General features: G+C 57.4%; 1 protein-coding gene across 1 annotated transcript in view; it reads right to left on the reverse strand.

The window, feature by feature from the left end:
• Positions 1 to 12,198, reverse strand: part of ATP2B3 (ATPase plasma membrane Ca2+ transporting 3) — a 49,635-nt gene extending 37,437 nt beyond the window's left edge. Inside the window, 1 exon segment of the mRNA XM_018045201.1 lies at positions 11,971 to 12,198. The gene's annotated coding sequence lies outside the window, so the exon portion shown is untranslated.
• Positions 12,199 to 15,652: the final 3,454 nt, after the last annotated feature.

Raw genomic sequence — 15,652 nt, forward strand, 5'->3', positions numbered from 1 at the left:
TCTCCGCCCATGTGGGGCTGTCCCTTTCGTGCTGTGACCAGGACACCCAAGCTGCCCCAGGGACAGACTCAAAGGACCATGTGAGGTCAACCGAACCACAGATGCACGGACTCCGGACACTGGAGTTCCCCACTGAGCACAGTCCACTCCAGAAGGATTCTAGAACCTGGAGAAACACAAGTCTGGATTCCTAGAGGTGGCAGGGACTGGGGTCTCCCTGATTCAGCTCTTGCCTTCGGGTGGATCTCAAAAATGTAGATGTACAATTACCATAGGATCCAGCAATCCTACTTGAAGGCAATCTTCCCAACAGAAGGGAAAGCAAGGCCTTGAAGTGATACTCGTTGCCCGTGTTCACAGCAGCCTTATTCGCAACAACTAAAACATTTAAAACCACCCAAGACTCCATCAATGCATGCCTGGATGTAGAGAATGTGGTCCAGCCCCACAATGGAGTGTGATTCAGCCTTCAAAAGACACCCGCTACAACACTGCTGGACCGACAAGGCGTGATGGTCAGTGAGAGAAGCCAGACACGAGGACAGACCTCATATCACTCTGCTGGTATGAGATGCCTAGAGTCGTCAGACCCTAAACTGAGAGGAAGATGTGGAGGGGGCGTGGGCTGGGGGAGGGGGAGTTAGAGTCTAATGGGGCAGAGTTTCCACTGGGGAATATGGACCGTTTTGGGGATGGCTGCACACCCACGTGAATGTATTTAATGCCACCAACCTGGACACTTAAAAATGGTCAAGATGCTAAATTGGAAGTTCTGTGTGCTTTCCCACAGTTAAGAAACCTAAGAGGCCACGTGGCCCCTTTGCTCTGTATCCAGATTAGCTTCCTGTGGTGCCCCAGGTCATACAGTCATCACAGAATTTCCACTGCCTTGACCGGCAGATCAGCTGACCATTTGGCCCATGTAAATGTTAACTTCCTGGAGCAGCACCTGCCTGCATAGAAACCTAAGCAGACCTTCCCGCACCCCAACTCTGCAGCCTCAAGGGCTTTCAGCACCACCCACAGCCTGCCTCAGCTGGGTGGCTGCCTCAATACATGGCAGAGAAACAGATGAGCTGAGAGGCCAGACTTGCTGGCAGCCTCTGCCACCACTTTTGTCCCCTTCTTGAAAGCCGTGTGGCCCCCAGGGCCTCCGTGGGTGCCCCCTCTCTCCTTGCTGTGCATGTGCACTTCCTCAGAGGTGCTGACCCCATCCTGTCCTCTGAAGGAACCAGAAGGTGGTGTGGCCAGAGCAGACAATCCAGCCTTAGGAGCTGCTCACCAATCCCCAGGAGCTCATGGCAGAGACTTGCTAGACTTTTCCTGATTTCTATTCCCGTCTTCCCACGTCGTATTTTAATCTTTAGCTAGTCTAGTCATCCAGCTAACGACTATCCTCCCCCAACTCCAGTGTGGCTACGGAGGACCATGTGACTAGATCCTGGCCAATGCGAGCAAAAGGGACATGGAACTGCATTACTCTCAGGCAGCACTAAGGGTTCTCAGCAGAAGTTGGGGACAGAGCCAACTCCAGGGTTGTGTCCTTAAAGAGAAGGATGTGTTCTCCCCTGCCCCTCTCCTTCCTGCCGACTGGAATGCTGATGTGAAGACTGGAGCAGAGGCAGTTATCTTGCTCCATCTGGCATGTGGAATCCATATGTCACAGATGGCAATGCCACGCAAGGAAGCCAGATCCCTGATGGCCAAGTAGCCCAAGGTTGCCTCCCTAGACTTTTACGCACAGAAGAAATCCTCTCTCCCATTCACTTTTATGTCCATTAAGCTAGGTCTCTGTTACAGAGCTTAAGCCTCTCTCCTGGGTAATTCAGGTATATAGGGAGGAACTCAGCCAGCAGGTAAGATGCCTGCCTTCCCTCCCTGACCAAAGTCAGCCCTGGTTCTCGGAGAGCCAGGAGGCCTCCCTGAAGTTTCCATGACCTGCTAACCAGTGACATTTCCATGGATTCCCTGGAACATGGGGTGGTTCCGAACTGGGCTCCCTCTCATCTGTGTCATTTGATATTGTCCTAGGAGAGAGAGACACAGACAAGCCATCAGGTCACAGGCAATACTGAGCACCTTTCTGTATCATGGTGTAATTCCACATTCCCTCTGTGCCCCAAGCCTCGAAGGCGGGAGGAGTCATTATCCCCACATTAGGACTAAGCTGCTGAGGCACAGAGAGGTTAAAGAACTCACTCAAGATCACACAGCCAGGGATTTCCCCTGATGCTCCAGTGACTGGGACTCTGGACTCTCAAGGCAGGGGGCCCTGGTTCGGTCCCTTGTTGGGGAACTGGGAGGTCACATGCCGAAACTGCAGCTCCTACATGTCTCGGCGAGGATCAAGGACCCTGCAGGCTGCAACAAAAGTCTTCTATAGTCAATAAATCATTCTTAAAACAGAAAAGGATCACACAGCCAGCAATGAGCAGAGGCCAACGTGGACTCAAGTACTCTGATTCCAGAGAACTCTACATTGCTCATCTGCCAAGTGATGGCCCAGAAAAGTGACGAACACGTGGTTCAAACCAATTCAAAGAGCTCACCAAAGTGACCAGACAGGAAATCTGTTTCCATATACCTCAGAGATTGGGGGTGCTGGGGTTAGAGTGAGGCCCGGCACAAATCTCTCAACCTCTCTTGGTCTCCACTTCGGAATCAGGGAAAGGTGCCCTTGTTCCTCCTGGTGGCATTGCTGTGAACTTGCCACCACCACACACTGCCCCCCTAGGAAGGGCCCCAAGGGCCCGTTTCCCTGGAGGGTTTTCTCAAGCCCAGCAGCCACACCTGTGGACCAGAATTCACGGGTAGGGACCAGGCTCCACCAGGGAGGCCAGACCATTCTGCTTGGCCAGGAGCTGACCCATGGGGGTGCCTTTCACATGCTCCCCCATTTCTGGGGCCATCCTCAAGCTGACCCAGCCCCAAATCCCTCCTCAGGACCACGAGGCCCGGGTGGGGGGCCTGGAGAGGAACTGAGTCCCTAGGATGCTTCTGGGGGGAAGTCCACACTCCTACATGGGTGGCCTCACATTCCCAGGTACCTCTCCATCCTTGAGGGAAGTGGGAATCCCTTTTACTTACTGGGGCTTTGCAGCGTTATGGGGGTCATGACTCTACCCTGGAGGTGGGGGGGGTAGCAATCATTTGTTTCCTGCCAGGGAAGGCGACAGTGTGAGCGAGCAGGAGCAGAGAAGCCCACGGGCAGGAAGCATAGTGACACTAATTATCCAATTACGGCCGCCGTGCCAGGAGAGCGCTGCATTGCAGCAGGGAGCCCGGGCCAGCTGCCCCGCCCCCGCATGCCAGGCTGCCACACTCTGCCCTCCTGCTTTACCCTGAAAGCAGGTGGTAGCTGCTTAGGTCCTGGGCCTGTTCCGCAGAGCGGGGCCTGGCTGGTGGGCTCAGGAATGGTGGGCTTGTGGGGGAGACCCAGAAGCACTTGGGCCTGGCCCCTGGAGCATGCCTCTGGTCCCCTAAGGAGCAGAGAACACACACATGGGGCTTGCGGAGCCCTGACCTCCAGGCTTTCATCACCAAGAACATGTAGATAGAATGAGGGGCCCTCAATCCTGATCTCCCCGCCACACACACACACACAAAAATCCTCCCTGGCTCTGTCCATGGTACCACAGTGCCCACCCTGCCAGCTTCCACTCCCTGGAGCCAGCTCCAAGCCACCGGAAGCAGCCAAGTCCTAAGCAGGTAATTAAGGAAATTACAGACAGCTGGAGGCCATGGGACACTGCAGGCCCAGGGGGACTAGATAAGGAGACTGTCAGGACACACACTTCCTCCTAGGGACGGAGGGGGCCCCATTATGGGTCCTTGTAGGGAAGGGTCTGCTTTCTGTCTCCCCTTGGGAAGGCAGATTGGAAGGACTGTTCAAGTCAAGGTCAGGGGCTGGAGGACCGTCAGGGAAGAACCCCCACTTCCCCTCGGCCAACAGAAGAGTCCAGAAGGCCGGGCTGCAGATAGGGGACCAGAGATGTGTGGGCTAACTTGGGCCCCACCTAGAGGGTCTCTGAGTGATGGCAAAGCAGGTCTCTTTGGGTCCCTCATAGGACCCAGCTTGCCCGGAGGTTGGAGGTAGGTTTAATGGCCAGGAGAAAGAAGTGATGAGGATCATTACCATACAGGGACCCTGGGCGTGGGCCACACCAAGTATGTAGCAAAGACTTTGGTCGTGGGCACCCCACTGGGACGAATGAATGGCAAGGATGCTGGGTGGAGCAGAGGAGATGCTCTCAGACTGAATGTGGGAGTCCAGTCCAGCTGACCTTCTGTGACCCACACATGAAAGGCTAGCACACCGGAGTGTTCGGGCCACGTTTCCAGGCTGACCTGCTGCCAAGAGCATGGACAGAGGAGGAGAGAGTGGCCAGTAGTGCCACCCCGGAGAACAGCTCAGAAGCTGTGGCCCAGGGAGGGGCATCTGCATGACTCCCAGGCTCTGCTCCAGCATCCTTACCAACCCCAGCTGGCAGCCATGGCAGAATGTGAAGGTCACCAGGGCACTAGACAACAGGGGCCTGGCTGCCATCTGAATCATGGACCCTGTGCACTCCTGGGTCCTGAAAGCTATCTCTGATGGAGGACCCCACACACAAATGCAGAAGCCTCTCCAGCAAAGCCCTGCAGCCCCAGGGGGGTGCCCGGGAGGGAGTAGGGGGTCTTGCAGAGCCAGAAGGGCCCCCATCACAACAATACAGGGTCCGAGTGCCCCCCACTGGGCTGATCATGGCCCACTAAGGCCGAGAACCAGGAAGGGGCTGGTGGATGGTGGGGTATGAATTGGGGGGACAGGTCTGACAACCCCTTCAATCAGATGACAGTGCTGCCTCCTCCTCAGAAGAGGGAGGCCAGGGACCCTGACCAAATGCTCCCTTCCTACCCAGAGCTGCAGCCACGTGGGCCTCTCCGGAGGCTGCCAGGGCTGGGGTCCTGTGGGTGGATGGGGGTGCTGGGGGCACCTTCGCTCTGCTGTGCTCCCCAGGACAGAGGAGGGGAGCACACCCAGGCACCTCCCACTGGGCCCTGGGAGGAAGGGCATGGTCAGCGGCCCAGGAGGGAGCAATCAGGTAGGGTGGGGGCCCCCAGGACAGCCAGAACCCCAGCACCAAGGAGCCTGGACCCCCGGCCCTGGCTCACGAGCCTCCCTTCCAGGCCCCTGGCTCCAAACTAACACAGGACACTTTGCCCAGACTATTCCAGCAGGAACGAAGCTGAGGCCCAGGGCTGGGGAGCGGGCATCAGGGAAGGTCCCTCTGGGCCCGCCTGGCAGCTGGACACCTGGACGAGGCAGGGAAGCAGGTGCCCCGACTGAGGGCACCGAGTGTTCACGGTCAGGCTGGTCCCACCACCACGAGCTGCCCAGCGGTTGTCTCACAGAGGCTTGGCCCCGAGCCCACTGCCACCGTCCTCACCCCCGGGGGGTCCAGGGTGGGTGTCAGCATGCGGCTGTGCCAAGATGCCCAGCACACCATGGTCCGGGGCCGGAGGACGTGCCCAGGCCCATTGGGAAGAAGGGTCCACCGTGGCTGGGTGGCATCCACCTGTGTTCAGGTCCAGCCTGGATTCAGACCTGTGACGCCAAAGGGCTCCAGGAGGACCAGAGCCCCATGCTTTGAGGTCCCCTGTGGCCAGGATAGAGGTGGCTGGCAGTGATGCCTGTGTTTCCCGGCCCCTTGCTTGGTGGCCGGCTTTGTCTTCCTACTTCTTAATCAGCAGGGTCTGGTGACCCTGGGCCGTCTGGCCATCCTTACTGTAGGCCTTTGCTTCTGATCATGCTCTCCCACCCACCCCTGCTTCCCCTGTGTCCCTCTGTGAGGAAAACCCAGTGTCTGCGGAGAGCCAGATTCCAGCCAAGTCTGCAGGGAAGCATCCTTGCTCCAGAGGCTGAAGAGACCCAGACAACAAGAGCTTGATTCGAGGGACTGGATAAGCAGCTCTAAAGGCCAAGGGACGAAGAGGCAAGCAAGAAGAGCAAAGGAGTTTTGCTTTCAGATAATTCATGTGGGACCTGCAGGTGAGGCATCAAAGGACACAGGGTGTGGGCAGATGACCCAGGCACAGGCCCGACCAGACATCAAGATCACACATTAGCCAGGGAACAATGGTTTAATAAAAGAAATGGAGATGATGGCTCACCACTCGGGAGCCTCACCTTGTATTATTTCCCAACATGCTTTTTTTTTTTTTTTGATTAAACTGGATTTGGCAAATTCTGGCCTCAAAGCCAAATCTGGCTGTGAAGTGGTTTTGTGAATAAAGTTTTATTGGTACACAGCCACAGTCAGGACAAAGACATTGTGACTTGCCAGGTGGAAAATATTTACTCTCTGACTCTTCAAAGAAAAAGTTTGCCCACCCCTGGATGAAAGAGTTAGACATCTTAAAAATGCAGCTACACATATGCTCACTCACACACATGCAATGTGTGTGTGTGTGTTAGTCACTCAGTCGTGTCCAACTCTTTGCGACCCCATGGACTATAGCCCAACAGGCTCCTCTGTCCATGGAATTCTCCAGGCAAGGATACTGGAGTGGTTTGACATTTCCTCTTCCACACACACACACAGACATAGGGCCAACCCAGATAGCTCTGGACAGTTCTCAGTTTTCTGTAAGGGATTCTGTAAGCCTAGAAGCAATAGAAGGAATCACACACACAAAATTGTGAGACAGAAATCGTTAACCTTTTGCATGAAAACATGAAAAGGCAAAGAACAAAGGGGATTTAAAACTATTTGCAACCAGAATGCTAAACTGTCAGTATCTTTCACAGATCAAGTTTACCCAGAACAGCAAGAGGAAACACTTGGCCCTTCATAAATAAAGGTGAGGAAGAAACAAATCACTCAACAAGAAGAGAGACAATCAATAAACATGGAAAAATGCTCATCCTCGGGAATAATTCAAGACATAGAAACTGAAGTAGCTATTTTGGACCTAGATATTTATGCCAGGTTGTTTGATTATAAAGCTTAACGCTGGCAAGGCTGCAGTGAGCCAGCCCTTCAGACACCCAGAAAAGCCCTTTGGAGCAGAATTTGGCAGAACGAACTTCCGTCTGGGCACTCTGTCCTTGGGACAGAGGGAGTCACCCGCCGAGATGCTCAACAGAGCCTCACGGAGGAGAGTGAAATGAATCCGACTGCCTGAATCTCCACAAATAGCCAAATAATTAAGCGAATTACAATCTCCTGAGAGAATATTATTCAACCATTAAAAATTGTAATTACAGCCCTGAGGAGCGCCCCGATACATCCTGGGTGCTTGAGAAATTGCTGTCGACTGAGCGAACCATCATGTGTCGCTCCTTCTTTGCCTTGTTCAAGTACTTTATTTGTGCGATAAGTACTGACTGCTTTCATAATCTTAAAAAAATTAAACCATATCCATTTTGAAAAAAAAATCATTTAGAAAGGAATTACAATAAAGAAAATGCTCGTGTGAAGTAAAAAAAATACATTCCACAATGGTGCCCACGGTATAATTACAATAATGTGAAATTAAATAGCCCATGCAAAGAAAACGGAGCAGAAATGTGTCCAATGAAATGGGAAACACTGGCTGGCATTTTGGTGATAGGATGGGGAGGGCTGTTTCTACATCTTCTACTTCTCAGCATTGCATGAATTTTCTGTTAAAAGCATGCATGTTAAGAGCATTATTTTAAAATGAAAGACATAAGCATTATTAAAAGAAAAACCCACCCAAGAGCTTCCCCCATCTGCAGAGCTGCCCAGGTGCCTTCAGCATGCCCAGTGAGAGATCCCAAGCCCAAGGCAGGAGACAGATTCAGTTTGCCCAGTTCTGTGGGCACATCTGGGCTGGCCCTTGGTAAGTGTGGGAGTAGACTCAGGGTCCCCATGAGGATCGGTCTGCATTGGCTTTAAAGTGGCATGGGGCGACACAACGTCCTGGACTGATGGAAATGTTCTCTGTGTGTGACTTCTGAGCACTTGAAACATGGTGTGTGGCCAAAGCCTGGAATTTTCAACTGCAATTTTCATCCACTCACACTTGTGGCCGGTGGCTACCACACTGAACCTTGGCCGCTATAGGAAGTGCATTTCTCATCTGAAGACAATGGTTCCCCTTTACTGAGGAGCCACCTACAGAACACTGAGTCAGGCTCAGGACAGCATTATGTAAGGCGATCCCCAAGGACACTGACCACAGCACCCACTTCACAAGACTCTGATGTGGACCCGAGTTGCCTTGGACTTGGGACTCAGTAGAAACCTCCCACTCTGCTCCCACAGCCGCACCGGTCCTCCTTGCCCTGTGGTTCTGGGAGTTAGTTCTGCCACCTCTTAGCCACGTGACCTTGGCCTCATCCCCTTCCCAAGCTTGGGCAGTCTGATGACATCCATCCCCGACTCCTCTGGCAGGGAGCCTCTTTCCTCTGTCCTGGGGATGTTTGGGCTCAGATCCTGCTCTCCAAGCAGCGCTCCCAGGCCCACTTCCAGCACCTCCCACCCAACAGAAGGTGCACAGGCAGGGCTTTGCAACCAGGCACTGCTTGGCCTGTCTTCTGCCAGCTTAACCAGGGCAGAGCAGGGAGAAACAGCCAGCAGTTGGGGTACCAGCTAAAGAACTGGCCTTCTGGGGAAGCATAGGGGGTGTGGCAGCATCTGTGCAGTGCAAGGGTCTGCCTGCTGTTCCCAGTAAAGTCATCTCTGAGCCCGGCCCCCTGAGCCCATCTCACAGGCAGCACGCCCTAGGTCAGACCGAACCGTCTGCCTTCACTGCTACAGCCCAGGTCTCCATGTATCAGCAGACACCTACCCACTTTTGTAGAGGTGCCCTAGAGGGGTCCCAGGGAAGAATACTGAAGGGCAGACAGTGCCCCCAACTTGTTCTGGACTCGTAAAACCCCACAGTTGATCCGTTTCCCTCAGGGGGTATCTGGGGGCCCAGCTACTGGGTCATTCTGAAGACTCAGTGAGGTGTGAGGTGTAGGTCTTTCCAGGACTGGAAGCGCCCTTGACCCGAATAGGCTCATGCATCCAACACTTCATTCTGCTGAGTTCCACCCAGACTCCCAGAGGCGACGGAACCAGTGGCGACACTCACAAACCAGACTCGGGAGTCTAACTGGCCTGCCTTCCAATTTGGCTTTGAGCACCTTCTCCTGGCTGTGTGACCTTGGGCAACTTGCTTAACCACCCTGGGCCTCAGTGGCCTCATCTGCAAAACGGGGACAGCAACAGTTGCTGCTTCATTCGGTTGTTTCACTGAAGTGAGAGAATGTCTGGGAAGCCCTGACCACCATGTCTGGCACAAGTTATCACTATCAGGGCTGACAGTAGTTGACGTGTTGGTGACCTCTGACAGAGACAGCAGCCATCAGTTAAATACACACAGCCTCAGTTTACAAACCGAAGGGAGTGCAGCATGCAAAGTCCACATGTATGCTGACAACTCTGTAAGGTGGTAGGAGGAAGCCGGGCCTGGCTTTGCCCAGCTGGGAGAGTCCCAGCTGGAACTGAGCTCTCAGAGTCCCCAGGGACCCAGGATCCTCTGATCTTGCCCACCAAGGAGACGAGGGTCTCTCTCTAAAAGCCAGGCTGGAGGAGGGGCAGAGAGGCTGTTGCTGACCCCAGCACCCTTCACTGCCTCTTTGCGCGCTGGGAGAGGCTGCTCTGGACCGGACGGAGAGTCCACACTGAGTCACGGCTGGCCTCCCTGCGCTCCCAAATGATTCAGCCTCTGAAGCTCCAGCTCTGAAGCCTCAAATGTCAGCGGAGTTCACCAAGGCCCACCCCTGGGCTCCCTGGGCCTGCAGCGGGAAGAGACTTAGCCAAGGTCACAAAGACCAGCAGGCCCAGAGCTGGCACCAAAATGGGGCACTTCTGACCACCTTCTTTGTCCCCTTGGGGCCTGCTGCAAAGTCCCTGCCTGCCAGCCGCCAGCGCTCTTAACCTCTGGGGCTTCCTTCCCCGGAGGACTGGTTTCCCTTCTGGCTCTGCACAAAGCCCCCTCCCACGCCACCCCAGTTCCATCTGCCTGCGTTACTCCCCCAGCCCCCAACTTCTGTGCCAGAGACGCCTGCCCCTTCGCTCAGACCACCTGGTGGCGCTAGGCATGGACCAGGTTGGTCTGATCCAGACTGCCTGTGTCCTTGGCCCTCCTCCTTGAGGCTAGCAGCGGGGACAATCCATGCCCTCAGATCACAGCTGCCCAGCCCCCTCCTAACGACTTGCTCTCCAGGGACTGGCTCCACCCTCAGACCCTCTGCTGAGCCTCAACTGAGACCCTCAGAGGCCTGGGCAGTAACCCCCAACCCTTCTCTCCGTGGGCCAGAGAAGGCCGGGTGTTCCCATCACTCAGGTCTGCACCCCAGTTCCCCTCTTAGGAGCCACGTGGCCTTGGCCTCCTCGTCTGGGAAAAGGGGTGATGGCAACAGTGGTGATGCTTGTTGAGACTCAGCCGGAGAGTAGATGCCCTATGAGAACCATGCCAGGGCCTCTGGAGCTGCTCCCCCAGCAGCCACCTGCCCATTCAGGCAAATGCAAGCCTAAGTTCCTTCCCCTCTTGGGCCTCGATTATCCCCTTGGGAAAATGGGGACAAGAATGCGGGCCTGGCCTCCCTCCCTGGGTGATTCTGCAGATTCCGTGAGGTCAAGGTCGCAAACATGCCATGCAGAAACCCATGCCCACTCTGAGTCAGGCCTCCTCTGCTGGGCACCTGAGCACCCCGTGTAGATGACTACCCAGTCCCTGCCTGAAGATGCTCACCGATAGGTGAGGGGTGACGCCAGTGGGTTGGGAAGGGACAGAGCTGGGGGGCAAAGGAGGGGGCTGCCTCCCAGGCTGGCACTCAATTTCTTGGGGCAGCCAAGGGAAATTGGAATGGTTGGGGTCAGGCTAGACCTGACCCCGTGGCTGGCAGAGATGCACCTGAGGTTGGGGGCCCAATAGGCTCAGCTTTGATCCACCAAGTGGCCCCACTCCCTCGCCCCAGACCCGAGGAGTGTCAAGTGCCGGGTTCCAGGGCCCCAGGCCTGCCCTGTACTTTCACCGAGCATCGCCACTACCTCTCCCAGCCCCTCACCAGACCCCCGCCCTGGGCTCCCCAAGGCTGACTCTGGTCCTCCCAGCCCCATGCCGGGCCCCCACCCATCCGCAGCTGATCAGGCCGCTAAGCCCTAAAGGGGCCAGGGGCAGGAAGGAGACCAAGTCTGCCAGAGAGCAAAGAGGAGACCCAGGGCTCCCAGCCTCGGGAAGGGGCGGGGGGGACGGGCCACACCAGTGCTCCAAATGCCAGAATCCGAAACCTCAGAGAACGCGGCAGGACCGGTGGGGAGAAGCCATCCGGCCAAGGTCACCCAGGTGAGGAGGGGGAGGACGGTGGCGCACGGAGTGATGGAGGAGTTAGCCAAGTGTGGCCGGGGCTGCTTGCCCGTCGCATTGCCCGGGCCGGTGGCGGGGTCGGCCCAGCAGCTGTGTGGGTGTGTGGGGGAGGGGGGACAGTGTGGGAGCGTGTGAGGGTTTCTCAGACTGTGGGTCTGGGAAGGATGATACAGTGTGAGGGCGTGGGGTGCGGGGGTGTGGGGGAGGGGGTGCCTAGAGGCTCCGAGAAGGTGCGTGTGCATGCCGCCGGCTCCAGCCCAGGCCCGGCACCCACCCTTGGGCTGTGCGACCCTCCCCTCCTTTTCCTGGACCCGCCCGCAGCCCCCGGCGGTCTTTCTCCCCAGACGCAGATGCGCGTGCGCGCAGGATGCGGGGCGCCGGGCGCAGGTTGCGGGGCGCTGCCGGCCCCGGCCACCCAGGGCCCCCGAGAGTGACGCGCGGCAGCGGTGCCACAAGGACACGCAGGCCAGACGCGGGGCGCAGGTGGCTCCGAGCGGGGATCTGGGTCCCCCCACCTGCGGGTCGGGCCACCTGCCGGGCCGCCCGCTCCGCCCGCGCCCAAGCCCACCCCGGCGGCGGCCGCGTGTCTAGGGCACCACTTACCCGGTCATGGGCACGGCCGCTCCCGCGGCCTCGGTTCAGGCGGGCGCTGTCTCTGGTCTCTGCGGGCGGGCGGCCCGGCGGGCCACGATCGGCTCCGGGGACCGCAAGGCCCGGGCACGGGGCGGCCTGGCCGGGGGCGCGGGCACGACCCTCCGCGGCGGCCGAAGGCTGCGCTGAGTGCTCCCCACGCTCTGCACCGGCAGCGGCAGCGGCAGGCCGACGCGGCGCGCTTGGCTCCAGCCGCAGCTCTGAGCCCGGAGGGAGGGAGGAGGGAGGGAGCGGAGGGGGGAGGAGAACGGAGGGAGGAGGGAGCCGGCGCGGGGGGCGGCGCGCGGCTCGGGGGCCGCGGGGCGCAAGCCACGGGACTCCCGGAGCTCCGTGCCCAGTGTGCGCCCAGGACGCGCGGGGGTGCCTGCCCTTCTTGGTTTGGCAGTGACCCCCGGAGGGCGGCTGCCAAGGATGGGAGTGGGCGCAGGCTGTGTACTGGGGGACCCTGGCACCCGGGAGCTCACAGAAAGGGCGCAGAGAGCGGCGGGCTGCCTCTCCCTCTCCAGGGCACCGCCCGGATTCTGTCTCCTTGACAGTCAAATGGGGCGTGAAGCTGCGTTGCTGACTTGTAATGTGGGGGTCTTTGCTCTTCTCTGGCCCCTGACCCCCACCCGCAGCTTCAGAGGTGTTAGTTATTCTCAGGAAACTACCTGCTAATGGTTGGAAGTTAAGACATCTAAACAGTATTCCGGGAGAGTGGCCAGAGCTTGGGACAGGGTCTCAAAGTCGATGACCCCAAAGGTTATCACACAAACACCATCATACATGACCCAGGGCGATCCTGCACACAGGTGAACACCCAGAGGCAGACACACAAGAGCACACCTTCACGGACACATGGAAACAGACTCAGAGACCAAACTCTAGTGAGGAGAAGACCCCCCCCCATCACCACCGTGTGGCCAAATGCACATAGTGACATTCACAGACAGACTCAAGTGTGTGCCCATGGCCACCCAGTGGCCAGGTAGGAGCTGGCCAGCCCTGCCCCCGGTCCTTAAAGCCCCAAGCTGCCCAACCCCAGGGGCAGTCAGTGCCTCTACACCCCGACTGGGAGCAGTGGGCAGAGTGCCACAGGGTGGGGTGGCACAGGACGGGGGCTGAGTGTACGGAAGACAAGTGCCAGGCCCCAGGGAGCATCACCACCCCCGAGCAGGCAGGGACACAAGGCCCAGACACAGCCACTAATTCTTTCTTGCCTCGGACAAACAGGGCCCCAGGGTATCCTGAGTGCCAGGCCCAGGCTGGGCGCTGGGGGTGTGGCTGGGACCCTGACACAGGGAGCTGGTGGGCAGAGCTTGAACTCAAGACATGGCATTTGGGGTAAAGGCCGCAGGAGACATAAGATGGTGCTGGGAGCTTGGGGAGGAGGGTGCCAGGATGGCAGGACCTAAAGGCCACAAAAGCACTGCAGGAGGTCTTCCCCAGGTCAGGGGACAGTCCCACCTTGTCACAGTCTGTCCCTCCTGCAAGAAGTAACTGTTCCGGACAGCTCTTGAGATCTGGTACATTTCAGACGTTCCACGTGGGTGCATGCGCACACACACACACACCCCCCCCACTCTGACACATGCTGACATACATCCTCCTGAATGTGGACACACTCTTACATGATGACATTGTCACACACACTGACACACACATGGTGACACCACACACGCTCACACACCCTGCCACTCACATACGCTGACACACACACGGGTGACACACATTGCTCCCGCATGCTGACGTTCCTACTTGCTCACTCAGAACACATGCACACTTATGCCATGCACATTCACAAACAAAGCTCACCCATGGTCATCAGCCTCACATGTGCACACTTACAATTGCCTCAGCCACAATTCCTCATAGCCACACTCACTACCTCACAGGGCTCACTCATACTCACTCAACCCACACACACATATGCTGTTATTCTCACACCTTTACCCTCTCATCTCCAATGATTCATGCATAGTCACATACTCGTGCACAATTGTATGCACTCAGTTATTCATACACACACACACACACACACACACACTCAGAGCACTCGGGCTCTTCTTCCCTGGTGTGGATGCCTGGGTCAGGCTTGCATCCCATCACCCATCTCAATGAAAATCCAGCTTGACCACCAGCTCCAGATATGAGCGGGTGCCCCCCAGGGCCCAGATGCAAGGATGGCCAGGACAACCAGGCAGAGAGGACCCCAGGCTGCAGGGCCATACCATCTCAAGCTGTGGGCCCTACCTATTGTGATACGTGTCCTTTTAAGAGGGAGGCAGGAGTGAGTTTTTGCAGCCCTCCTGATACCCTGATTTTGGACTCCTGCGTTCAGGAACACGAGAGACTTGATCTGTGTTTGAAGCTCCTGTGTGGTCTTTTGTCAAAGTGGTGGCCCTGGGCAGCTCATACCAGCCCTGACCTGGCAGTCCGCACTGGGTCCCTTCAGTGCTGGAGCTTCCCGGGCCCTCTGGGGTGGCAGGGGTCCTGTGTCACCCCTAGCAACAATGCTCTGCCCAGGAATCTGGCGTGGAACTGCCTTCGCCTCTTCCTGAAAACCCTGCCCTCCTGAGACAGGAGCCCACGGAGGTGGGGCCAGCAATGGATGAACTCTCCCCCCAGGTTCTCAGATTGGGGCCCCTCCAGCCCTTGGGCCCTTCAGGAGGGGCTGTCACTTTCAGTGCCCCGGCCCCTGCCCTCAGACACCTGGCTGACTGCCCCTCGGACAAGCCCCAACTTGTCTAAACCCCAGCGGTGGATTGAGCTTAGGCTCCAGCTGGGCCCGGCCACATCCAGAAGGCACCTGACCTGCCAGGAGGACTGGGAAATGTCCCCCGCCCCAGCCCTGGGTCACTCAGGCAGCCCCTTGGTGGCCTCTCTGTTCACGGGACTGCTGGCCCCCAGCGAGCTGCTGCCATGACTTTCATTGCCCTGTGTGTGTGCATGTGTGTGTGTGTGTGTGTGTGTGTGTGTGTGTGTGTGTGTGTGCCGGCCCCAGCTCACTCTCAGGGTTAGACCCCTCCTGCAAGTCACACCTGCGTGCCCAGAGCTCCCCAGGGGGCCCCACGCCACCCCCTGCCCCCTCTCCAGCTCTTCCCCCATGTCCAGACTGTACCCAAGGACAGGCTGGACCCAGTCCAATTCAAGGTCGGCTGGAGCCAGTCCCTCCCCTCTCTTTCCCTGGGGGTTACTGTGGCTTTGGAACTGGACTCCCCTCCACCCATCCATCGCTCCCCACCCCAGCTCACAGCTCAGTATCACAGCTCTCTGTACTCGGCAGGCTGTGGGCTGCCAGAGATGTGGCCTTAGGCTTTTTTCAAAGGCCGGTCACTCTCCACTTTCACATTCTTCTTGCTGTCATCTCAGACCTTGCCATTCACCCCGTAGCCGACTGACGCTAAGAGGACTGTTGGTCTTGGACCTGGGGCTCTGGCTATGGAGACCTCCCTTCCAACCGGTCTCCGAGCCTGCAGTGGGAAGGTGGGATAGTGGGGTGGCTTGGGTGGTCCCTTGGGTCCCTGAGAGCCACACTCTGGTCATGCTTGTGGGGTGTTGGCACCTCTCATGCAGGGTGACCCACTAGGTCCACGGGCCACATTCCCAGGGGCCCTACCCCAGGGGTCGGCTCTGTGTCTCCCAGCATTATGAC

Source organism: Capra hircus, unplaced genomic scaffold (genome assembly GCF_001704415.2).
Source record: "Capra hircus breed San Clemente unplaced genomic scaffold, ASM170441v1, whole genome shotgun sequence".
Classification (NCBI taxonomy): Eukaryota; Metazoa; Chordata; class Mammalia; order Artiodactyla; family Bovidae; genus Capra; species Capra hircus.